Genomic DNA, 12,763 nt, shown 5'->3' on the forward strand with positions numbered 1-12,763 from the left:
AGACATAAAACAAAGCCAAAACGAAAAGAAGTTGGTTCAAAGATCATAGATGGCTACTGCAAATATCACTTGGAGTGTCTGTGCCTGGAGGTATGAATGAACTCACTGGGTTCAGGTGGAGCAAACAAGAAGAACAGTCAAATCAAGTGACTGAAAACAAGGAAGAGGGGTGGGTGCTAGAAATAAGGATGGTCCTCTGCACAGTTTTCCAAGGCAGGATCTTTCACAGTGCCGTTTGGTGATTAAGAACTGAGAAGGTGAGGTGATTATCACTTAGAGAAAAATATCTCCCTTCTGCAAAGCTTCCCCAGAGCCCCCTTCATGTCTCTGTTCCTCAGACTGTAGATGAAGGGGTTCAGCATGGGGGTGACCACTGTGTACATCACTGAAGCAATTATGTCTTTCTCATTGGAGTTGTTTGATGATGGGAAAATGTACAGAACCATAATTGTCCCATAGAATAGAAATACCACACAGAGGTGGGAGCCACAGGTGGACAAGGCTCTGCAGATCCCTTTGGTAGAGGGAATCCTCAGGATGGAGACCCCAATGTGGACGTAAGAGACCAGGATGCCAGTCAGTGGTATGATGATTCCCAGTGCCCCCACAGTGAAGACGACCATCTCATTGATGGAAGTGTCAGAGCAGGACAATTTGAGCAGAGCAGCAAGATCACAAAGGAAATGAGGGATAGTGTTCTCAGCACAGAAGGACAGCCGAGGCAGGCTGAGAGTGTGGGACATTGCACTGCTACAGGAGAATAACCAGGACACAGCCACTAGCGAGACACACAGGATTTCTCGCATGATGGTGGTGTAGTGGCGAGGATGACAGATGGCCACGTACCTGTCATAGGCCATCACTGCGAGAAGGAGATTATCAATATAACCAAAAAATATGAAAACATACATCTGTGTTACACACCCTGCATAGGGGATGGATTGATCCTGAGTATGCATGTTTATCAGCATCTTTGGGACAGTGACAGATGAAAAGGAGACGTCAGTGAGAGCCAAGTGGCTGAGGAAGAAGTCTATGGGGGTGTGGAGGTGCGAGTCCAGCCTGATGAGCAGAATGATGAGCAGGTTCCCCAGCACCGTGGTCAGGTACATGCCCAGGAACAGGGTGAAGAACACGCTCTGCTGCTCTGGCTGCATGGGGAGCCCCAAGAGGAGGAACTCAGACACGCTGCTCTGGTTCTCCGTCCTCATGCTCCTATTCTTTCTGTTGGGGATGATGGGGAGTGGGAAACGTCAAAGACTTTGAAAGTGTGATTATGGCCACCACAGTAGTGTCTCTTACTTTCTCCTCGAGAGAAGGAATAACTGCCTGAATTTCTATCATCACCTACTGTTACCAATGCAAACGACACACCCTCAGCACAAAGGACCAAGTAGCTGACCTAAAATTTGTGTTAACCTGTCTGAGCTCTCATGCTTTCAAGGGGAGTTTCTGAGTTTATGTCCTATCACTGGGGTGAATTCCCTGGTGAAACTTGTTTTAGTGCAAGTTTACCTTTTTGCCAAGAAATTACCTTACTTCAGTTCGTATATCTCCATCTATATTCATCTATATCTGGTGCTCCAAGTTGGCTCAGATCTGGGTATTCACAGGGTGGAAGACTCCTGAGATCTGAGATCTGGGATCTGAAAACTGGGAGAGACTGAAGGATTGGATTGTTTATTAGAATTCACAATCACTTGATTGACCATCGCTATTTCCCAATGCTGATTCACACTGATAATAATTGATATTTAATGACCACTATGTCAGACAAATACATTTTTGCAGTGGTGCCTCAAATTTTTTCAACAGTCCTAGGAGGTAGGTGTTATTGAAACTTCATTATATACATAGTCAAAAGGAGTCAGAGACTAGTATGATCACACAGTTAGTAACTGATGTACTCATAATTCTTGTGGCTTTTTTTACATTTGTTGGAGTCTCTGATCCTATGACCTTACTGATTCTCTCTCTCTTTAATTGGACAAAAGAGCCCGGAGCTTAAGAAATATTATTTCAGCATTTGAAGGCGTTCTCCTGCTCAGATAACTGTTGTCACTCATATTCCTATAGTCCTTTAGTTTGCAAATGGGTTTTATATGCCTTCAATTTCATTCAGTCCAGCAATGTTTATGTTGCATCTGTGGAGTCGAGAAGACAGCGATTTTTTTTCTTCCACTTTACTAACAGGAGTAGCGAAATCACTTACAAAATGTCACATAGGCATTGTATTGTACTGTATAGATTTGAGACCAGTGGAACATGGTCTTAAACATAGATTTTCTGATAATCTTTTCACTAGAAGGAGAATCCACCAATTTCTTTCCATGGGAGGTAGGAGAGGCTAAACTAAGTTTAAATGTTAAAATACCCATTTGCTTGGGAGAGGAACTTGACACAAACATTGTTGTGTAATGATCTGGTAGTAGATGCTTGTTCCAGACCAGGGAGTTGCTTGGTGTCAGTGGTTGGCTCAGTTCGTGGGACATGAGGAGGCGGCAGGTGATTCACCCTCTGCCAAGGACTGGACTCTTGCTGAAGGTTGCTAGATCAGACTTAACCCAGGATCTCAAACATTTCCTGGAGGAGAACAAGAGCACCTAATAAAACTATAGATCTGTAATTTGAAGGGAAGGGTACAGTACAGATATGGCACTTTGATTTCATCAGCAACAAGTGGCTGGGAAAATGCTTAGTAATGAAGAGGAGAAACTGAGACCTGGAGTCTTGAGAGAGAGCCTTTGGATGGGGCTAGTATTCCTGTCTTCATACCAAATATTGTCTCCTGAGCAGTAGGAAATGGAGAGTCAGGTGTCCCAGCCTCCACAAGGCTACAACTTATTGAGTGCTTACGATGTGTCCCGTACTTCTTAAGCACCTTACAGATGAGATCTTACAGTACTTATTATTATTCCCATCTGACAGTGGAGGATGCAGAGAATCAGAGAAGTCAAACCCAAGGACACAAAGCTATCAAGTGGAAAAGTGGTCACACACACACACAGTCACACACACACCACAGACCCCTCCACACACTCAACTATGGAGACTTATGTCAGTGCTATGAGTTCAGATACCTTATGCTTTGTGCTGTTCCCTGAATCCTCACTTTCTGTCCAGCAGACTCAGGATCCAAGGAAAAAGAGCAAATCTTGATGGCCCACGGACCTTTACAAACTTTCATGTAAAGTCTTCAAAACAATGGGCAAGAAGATTTCCTTTTAGCCATCAGAAAGAGAACTGGAGGGAAAAAGCCCCAAGTCCCTGACTAGAGTGGCAGTCAACTAACTGCTAATTGCCCAACTTCCTCCTGGCCCCTTGAGAAGAAACATGTTTAGGGTCCAGAGGGACTGAGATGCAACTGGAGTCACAGGAGAAAGCGTCCTTGGTGTCAGCGATACCTTGGGCTTCTGCTCAAGTCTCCAAATGGGAAGCAGGATGTTCCCTAGTCTCCCGTGGCCTCTGCAACATGAGTTCAGCTTCTCTGTACAGGAGTGTATGGCCCCGGCTGTGTAAGGGCTTCAGCAGGCTTCTGCAGGCCCCCACAACACCTACACAGGACTCCATTAGAACACAGAACTCCTCAAACATCTACAGGTCTCCCCAATCACCTGTGAGGTGCTGTAGGCTAAGATCTGTGCCTTGCTCAGGAGTAGGGGGATCGAGTCTATAATCTCTGGAGAAAAGCCTCTTTGCTCTCCCTCTTACTAACAGAGCATACCTGAGGAACTTATCAAAGATCTCTGAGACTCAGATTCTTCAACACGGAAATAATAATAATAGTACTCTTCGTGTGAATTTGAAGGATGGTTAAATAAGCACATAATAAAAACTTAATAAATGTTAAGCGTTATTGTCAATGTCTTTGTATCACTAGGGATCAGCTATGGCTCACAATAGGCACTTGGTAATTCTTGAATGAATTTATTTGTTCACACATTCGCTTGTTTACTTAACAAATAATGATTAAGGCGCTCACAAAAGTAAGGCACTGATATACACCCTGGTGATGTGGGAGTGAATCATATGAACAAAATCCCTCTCAAGGAACACACATCCAAGTGGGGGGTGCAGAAAAAAATTTAATGCAAAATAAATGGTAGATCAATGGTGAAAAGTGCTGATATATAATAAAAGTCAGGAACAGAACTAAGGAGAATCAGGAGAAGCTCAAAGAAAAAAAATACCAGTGTTACAGGATTCTTTCTCAAAAGAACCAGACACCCCTCCAGTCAAGTGGCTCCAGGTCTGTAAACTGGTTTATACCACTACACACCTTTCAGAATGGCTAAAACTAAAAGGACTCCTGCTATCAAATGTTGTTGAAGCTATGAAGAAACTGGAACACTCATACACTGCTGAGGGAATGTAAAATGGTACTACCACTTTGAAAAACAGTTTGACATTTTTTTTTTTTAAAACTTAAACATACACCTAGAATGTGACTAGGTATTTTCCCAACAAAAAAGGATGTATATGTCTATACATTGACCTACACAAGAATGTTTATAACAGCTTTATTTAATGATCAAAACCTGGAAACAGCCCAAATGTCCATCAATAGGTGAATGGACAAAACAGCTGTGGTATATCAATACAATGAAACATTACTCAGCAATAAAAATAATGAACTGTTGATACATATTACAATATGAGTGAATCTCGAAATGCTCATGCTGAGTGAAAAAAGGTGACAATAAACAAATACATACTGTATTATTCCATTTAGATAAAGTTCTAGAAGATCCAACTAATCTATGTGAGAGACAACAGACCGGTGATTCCCCTGGGGACAGATGGGAGGAGCAAAAGGGAGCTAGAGGGTAAGCATGGAGAAGCTTCATGATGTTGATGTCTTGTGGTGGTATTTCATAAGTGTATACGTATGTCAAAACTAATCAAATTGTATACTGTAAATATATGAACTTTATTGTGTGTCACTTATAACTCAAAAAATCTGTTTTTTTAAAAGAAATGAAAACACAATTATGTATGTTCATATTACTCTTCTATTGAATATCTTCCAGTGGATTCCCAAATCACTCAGACTGAAAACCAAAAACTCTACTGTGATGGCTAATTTTATGTGTCAAGTTGTCTAGACTATGGTGCCCAGATATTTGGTCAAACAGTATTCTAGATGTTTCTGTGAAGGTCTTTTTTGGATAAGATTAACATTGCAATGAACAGACTCTGAGTAAAGCAGATTGCTCTCCATAATGTAGGCATGCCTCATCCAATCAGTGGAAGACCTTAAGAAAAAGACTGGACTCTTTCTAAATAGAAACAATTGTGTCAGTAGACTACTTTTGGAATCAAATTGCAACTTTTCCCTGGGTTTTCAGCCTGGCAGCCTGCCCGGCAGGTTTTGGATTTGGCAGCCTCCACAATTGCATGAGCCCATTCCTTAAAATAAATCTCTCTTGGGTGGCCCCCGTGGCTTATCGGTTAAGTGTGCGCGCTCCGCTACTGGTAGTACGGGTTGGGATCCCGGGCACGCACCAACGCACCGCTTCTCCGGCCATGCTGAGGCCGTGTCCCACATACAGCAATTAGCAGGATGTGCAACTATGATGTACAACTATCTACTGGGGCTTTGGGGAAAAAAAAAGGAGAAGGATTGGCAATAGATGTTAGCTCAGAGCCGGTCTTCCTCAGCAAAAAGAGGAGGATTAGCACGGATGTTAGCTCAGGGCTAATCTTCCTCACAAAATAAATAAATAAATGAATAAATAAATAAATAAATAAATCACTTTCTTTCTACACACACACAGACACAGACACACTCTATTTGTTCTATTTCTCTGGAGAACCTTGAATAATGCCCGCACTATGACCTTAAGTGCCCTGCAAATCTGGTCCCCTGATGCCTTATCACCTACCTTCCCTCCCCCACTCAGCCCTGGTCAGCTACAGAGGCCCCCTTAATGTTCCAGGATAAGCCAGGTACCCTCTTACCTCAGAGTATTTCTAGTTGCTAATCTTCATGCTTGGAATGCTTTTCCCCCGTATAGCCCCATGGCTTGCTTGCCTCTCCTCACAAACGTCTACAAATGTTACCTTTCCAATGAGCTCTACCTGGACCACACAATGTTAAATTAACCCCCCCAGCACTCTTGCTCCCCCTTTTTATGCTTCCTTTACTCACAGCAACTTTTACCTACAAACAGAACTTAGAATTTGTTTCTTTATTTCTGACACAAAAACCCATCTTCTGTAGAGCTTACACTCCAGGAAAGAAACAATGATGATAAATCAAATAAGTTAAGCTTATGATGTGTTAGAAGGTTAAAAACTGCTGTGGAAAAAGGGGAGCATGATGAGTGGGGTCAAGAGTGCTGGGATGTAAACTCTGCAGAGGTATTGATTTTGGGTCTTTTTTTTTTTTTTAACTTATATTCCCAGGACTTAGAAAATCACCTGGCATATAGTAATCATGAGGTAAATATTTTTGCATGCATGAATTATGAATTCATGCATTTAGCTTTTCCCTATTAGAAGTGAGATCTCTCAGTTTGGGGACAAGACAATATTCATGCTCCCAGACTAAAATTAATCAGGCAGATGTAGGCTGTTCTCACCACAAAATTTCAACTTTAAGGGAAAAATTACAGTCTTCCTACAATGGGAAAATTTGGTAATTGAATTGACTTCTCTGCATTCCCTTAAATAATTCTTGTCACAGGCACAATCAAACTAAAGTTTGTTTAGGCTTTAGCACACCATGCAGACCACTTCATTAATGAGCTAGTGCATGAAGATGGTAGACATTCTAGACTTTAGTAAAACTAAACATTAGAAACTACTGAATATTTGTACCCTTGGGAAACGAAAGGCAAGAAAGAGGAAATGAGGAACTGATTTATATCTCATTTACTTCTGTAGATAGAAACTGTGATTTATAATTAAAAGCTATGTTACCTATTGCTGAGGAGGGTTTTTTTTTTTTCTTTTTTACCTGTCAAAACAATGTTCCACAAAATTTAAACTGGGTGTGCTTGAGTGTCAAAATGTTCATTTCATTATAGATAAAGTCAGGTACCATAACACATTTGAGGATTCTGACCATCTACCACCTGGGAGTCAGAAACTCGGGGTGTGAGAAGGTACAGCTTAGTCCAAAATACAATCACATTTCTTACCTCTGATCTTAGCCTAAAGCAAAACTAATTTTATCTTTAAAAAGGAAGCATAAAATTCTGCTGTCATGTTTTCCTTTTGACAGAGGAGGTTGGTGTGATTTGTTATCTTAGCAAATCTCTCATCTCTCTTCAGAAACATAAAACAGTAAGGCAACCTATTCAGAATGATCAATCACCTACCTGCAAATAAGGATTTTGGTGCTTTGAAGACTACAAAGATGAACATGTGTTGCGGGAAATGCTGTATTTAGGGTTTTGGAAGAATAAATGGACCACAGATGTAACTAAAGCAAAAGGGCTTGTGTTCAGTAACATAACTGCCCATTTGACCGACATTTGGGACGGTGTAGGAAACACGGATGGTCAACACACAATTTTTCAAGAAGGCATCTCTGACAAGATCAGTAGGTGAAACAAGAACATGATTAGGTGATTCTCACTTGGTGAAAAGGATATTGTTTCTGAAAAGAATCCCCAGAGCCAATTTCATGTCTCTGTTTCTTAGGCTGTAGATGAAGGAGTTCAACATGGGAGTCACCACTGTATACATCAGTGAGGCAATCATGTATCTGTCATTGGAATTGCTCAATGAGGAGTAAAAGTACAGTGCCATCACTGTTCCACAGAATACAGACACGACAGAGAGGTGGGAGCCACAGGTGGACAAGGCTTGGAAGATCACTTTGGTAGAGGGGATCCTCAGGATAGAGGCCCCAGTGCATCACTAAGAGACCAGGATGCCAATCAAGGGAAAAATGCAAGTCACACCCCCTGCATGGAATATGACCAGCTTATTGAGAGAGATATTGGAGCAGGACACCCTGAGTAGAATGGAGAGGCTACAGAAAAAGTGAGGAATGATATTGTCAGCACAGAAGGATGCCTGGACTAGGAGGAGGGCCCTGCCACAGGAGACAATCCAGGAGCCAGTCACCAGCAGCACACAGAGCCCCTCCCTCATGATGATAGTGTAGCATAGAGGGTGACAGATGGCCACATACCTGTCATATGCCATCACTGCAAGAAGGAGATTATTCATACCACCAAAAAATATGTAAAAATACATCTATGAAATACAACTGGAGTAGGAGATGGATAGGTGCTGAGTCTGCATGTTTAACTGCATCTTTGGGACAGCGACAGAGGAGAAGGAAACAGAGGGAGCCAGGTAGCTGAAGAAGACATACACGGGGGTGTAGAGGCAAGAGTCCAGCTTGATGAGCAGGATGATGAGCAGGTTCCCCAGCACTGTGGTCAGGTACATGCCCAGGAACAGGGCAAAGAACATGCCCTGTTGTTTCGGCCAGATGGGGAGCCCGAGGAGAAGGAATTCGGACACGCTGTTCTGGTTCTCCCTCCTCATGCTGTTTTTCTCTCTTCTGGGAATGAAGAGGAATGGGATATGTCAGGAACTTGGAAATACTGAGCTTAGCAATTACAGTAATGCATACTGCAATGAGATCTGTCTTTACACTGACATAGTGACTTGGAGAAAGTATGTTACATCAAACTTTTCAATGGAAATCAGAAACTTTTCATTCTTTTTTTTTAACACATGTGGAAACACTATGATAGGCACTAGAGAGAAAGTAGCAAATAAGAAACAGGCCCTTCCTTTGGGGAGCCCACATTCTGGTGAGCAACCTCATAGAGTACTGATCAAGAGCATGGTTCTGTAGCTAGACTGCTTATGTGCTTGTGTCTGATTCTTGCTTATCCCAATTGTTGTGTGCTCTCTCTCTCACACACACACACACACACACACACCACTTACATCATTATTGGGAGAATTAAAAAAGCATACCTCGTACAAAGTAAGTGCTCAATACATAAACTCACTTCACAACATTAGAATGACTATTATAAAAAAAAAAGAAAGAAGATAAGTGTTGGTAAGGATGTGGAGAAATTGGAGCCCTTGTGCATTGCTGGTAGGAATGAAAAATGGTGCAGCTGCTTTGGAAAACATTATGGCAGTTCTTAGAATTCTCATATGATTCAGCAGTTCCACTTCTGGGTATATATTCAAAACAATTGAAAACAGGGTCTCAAACAGATATCTGTACAACCATGTTCAAAGCAGCATTATTCACAATAAGCAAAAGATGGAAACAACCCATGTCCATTGCCAAATGAATGAATAAACAAATTATGGTATATACATACAATGGAATATTATTCAGCCTTAAAAAAGAAGGAAAGCCTGACACATGCTACAACACAGATAAAACTTGAAGACATTATGATGAGTAAAATAAGCCAATCACAAAAGTATAAATGCTGTATGATTCTACTTATATGAGATTCCTAGAATAGTCAAATGCATTGAGACAAAAAGTAGAATGGTGGTTGCCAGGGGCTGGGGGGAAAGAAAATGAGTAGTTATTGTTTAATGGATACAGTTTCAGTTTGGGAAGATAAAAAAGTTCTGGAGGTGGTTGCTGGTGATGGTTGTACAACAATGTGAATGTACTTAATGCCATGGAACTGTACACTTAAAAATCACTGAAATGGTAAATTTTTTGTTATGGATACTTTATCACAATAAAATTTTTTAATTTATAAAATATATTAATTAGTTCATAAATCGTTGACTAAAACAAGCAGTTAAAAGGGAAGTAAAAAAAATAAACTGTTATTTTGGCAGGATGAGTGACCAAGGGCACACATCAGGAGTTAAAGATAACTAAGGTATGAAGAGGCCATGAAACAAGGTCAAGTAGCTTCCTGAAAATGTGTGTTTACTTCTATGGTCTCTCTCCCAAATCCAGGGAAAAAGTTAGGGCCCAGACCATGGCCCCTGAAGATTAGTACATCCACAAGCTTGACTCATAGCATTTTTAATAAATTTGCCAATAAATAACTTACTTCATATCTGTCATTGTCTCTCTCTCCATTTCCATATTCATTGCTTCAAAATGGCTGAGTTCTGAGCATACATACAAAGTGAGTGTCATGAGAATCTGCCCAATGATGTGGCCAGAGAACCAAGATTTTACAGATGATGTAGGACCATAGAGATATATCAGAAATTCACAGTCATCTAACTAACTAGATAAGGTTCCAAAATTGACTATGCCTTGTTTCCCAAAGTGGAAATGTAGAAATCATTGAAAGTCACTGGAGAAAATTCAGGTCCCCAGAGAACTTCAGTATCTTTCAAACCACAAGGCAAATTGCCACCAACTCAGCATAAAGAAGACTTTGGTTAGAGCTGCCTGTTTATCTCTAGAGCTTAGACAAGAGAAGAGTCAGGCTGTGACGCTTTTTCACCAGGTCAAATGCATACACATATTGCTATGTCACTCACTTGGCCCTCTGCCCTCTACACTCATCGAAGGTGAAGAGAATTAGCACGTGAGTGTGTTGTACACAAAAACAGACACACAGAGTGACATACTGTGACACAGAAACAAAGAAACCCAAAGTGCTGTTTTTTGGCCGTCTCTGGCCTATACTCATCCTGATTGAAAGTGTAGAGGTTTGCATGGATTCATATCAACTTACATACAACCTCAAAATGAAACACTTTGTCGCACACAACAGAAAAGCACATAAACAGGAATCCTTCTACGTTGTTGGTGGGGATGTAAAATGGTGCAGCTGCGATGGAAAACAGTATGGAGGTGTTTCAAAACATTAAAAATAGAGCTACCACATGATCCAGCAATCCCGCTTCTGGGTATATATGAGAAAGAATTGAAATCAGGATCTTGAATAGGCATCTGCACTCCCATGTTCATTGGAGTACAAGTCACAATACTTAAGTTACGGAATCATCCCAAATGTCCATTGACACATGAATGGATACATACAATGGAGTATCAGTCTACCTTTAAAAAGAGGGAAATCCTGCCATTTGTGACAACATGGATAAACTTGGAGGACATTATGCTAAGTGAAATATGCCAGTCACAGTAAGACAAAATTTTTTTTTTCCCTTTAGGAGGTGTCTAAAATAGTCAAACTCATTGAAGCAGAGAATCAATGGTGGTTACTAAGAGCTGGGTGGTGGAGAAAATGTAGAGTTGTTATTCAATTGATGTAAAGTTTCAGTTATGCAAGATGAATTAGTTCTAGAGACCTAATGTGCAACACAGTACCTATAGTCAACAATATTGTATTGTGCACTTACAAATTCATTAAAAGAGTAAAACACATGTTAAGTTTCCTTAACACACACACAAAAAAAGAGACACAAGAAATTTTTGGAGGTGATGGATATGTCTATTACCTTGATTGTGATGATAGTTTCATAAGTGTATGCACATGTCCGAACTCATCAAATCGTATATGTTAAACATGTACAGGTTTTTTTTGTATATCAATTACACCATAATAAAGCTATTTAAAAAAACATGCAAACACCACATCCAGTCACCCAGACAACTCACAAACCACATACACACAGAAACTGCACTACACACACTAAGAATCAGGTGTAGTCCAACACGACACACAACATAACAAGAAGCAAAATAAACACGCCAACACAAGCACACACACATGTGTTGGCAAGAGATTTCCAGCTCTCTATAGTCTGTTATCAGTTTTATACAATAGGACATTCTACAATGATGGAAATGTTCTATACCTGCATTGTCCAATAGAGTAGCACTAGCCTCATGTGACTACTGAGGATTTGAAATTCAGTTAGTGCAACCAAGGAACCAAAATTTAAATTTTAATTTCATGGCCACATGTGGCTAGCAGCATCATACTGGTCAGTGTGTGTCAGTTACCTAATAAAATCACATGGTTATGCAAGCAATGTAAACCCACCTTTTTTCTCTCTCTCCTAGCGGTCACAAAAATACATATATGAAGGCCAAGTGATGGTTCCCCACCTTGCTCTGATCAATGCCAATTATTGCTGGTCCAGACTGCTACCCGAATACTCATCTCCATGGCCTAAGGATCTTTAGCACCTTCCATGTCTATTTACAAGCCCTAGAACAATGAGCAGGAAGATCCATATTTATCAACAGGACTGAGACTCAGAGGAACACAACCCCAAACTTCTGGTTAGAGAATAAGCCAATAGAACTAAGTACTCAATTTCTTGCCTTCCTCTGGGGATGGATCCTGTGCAGGAGTCAAAGGGGCTGAATCACAGGAGTCTCAGGAGAAGGTGTCCCTAACATCAATGACATATTGGCCTCCTCTCTTCCTAGTCATGAGGAGGAGGAGAGGTCATGAACACCATTGACATATGAAGAACACAGCAATGGAATCTGCCTCTCCATACATCAAAGAAAGGCCCGGACAGAGTTGTACCAGCCTTTGCAGATTCCCACACTACTCACCCTGAACTGCATTAGAGCACACATTCCACTGTCACCATTCATTTCATTCCTATAGAACCATAAAAGACCCACAAAAGCCAAAGCAATCTTGAGAAAAATTGCCAAAACTGGCAGCATCAAATGAACAAAGCTGGAGGTATATTACAAACCTATAGTAATCCACACAGTATGTTACTGGCATGAAAATAGACATATAGACAATAGAACAGAATACAGAGCCCAGAAATAAACCCATACATACACCATCAACTAATCTTTGGTTGCCAAGAATACACAATGGGGAAAGTATAGTCTCTTCAATAAATAGTGTTG

General features: G+C 40.9%; 1 pseudogene; it reads right to left on the bottom strand.

Annotated features, from left to right (window-relative positions):
• Window positions 1–269: 269 nt before the first annotated feature.
• LOC131393707 (olfactory receptor 1J4-like) lies at window positions 270–8,508 on the bottom strand (annotated as a pseudogene).
• Window positions 8,509–12,763: the final 4,255 nt, after the last annotated feature.

This window comes from Diceros bicornis, chromosome 28 (genome assembly GCF_020826845.1).
Source record: "Diceros bicornis minor isolate mBicDic1 chromosome 28, mDicBic1.mat.cur, whole genome shotgun sequence".
Lineage (NCBI taxonomy): Eukaryota > Metazoa > Chordata > Mammalia > Perissodactyla > Rhinocerotidae > Diceros > Diceros bicornis.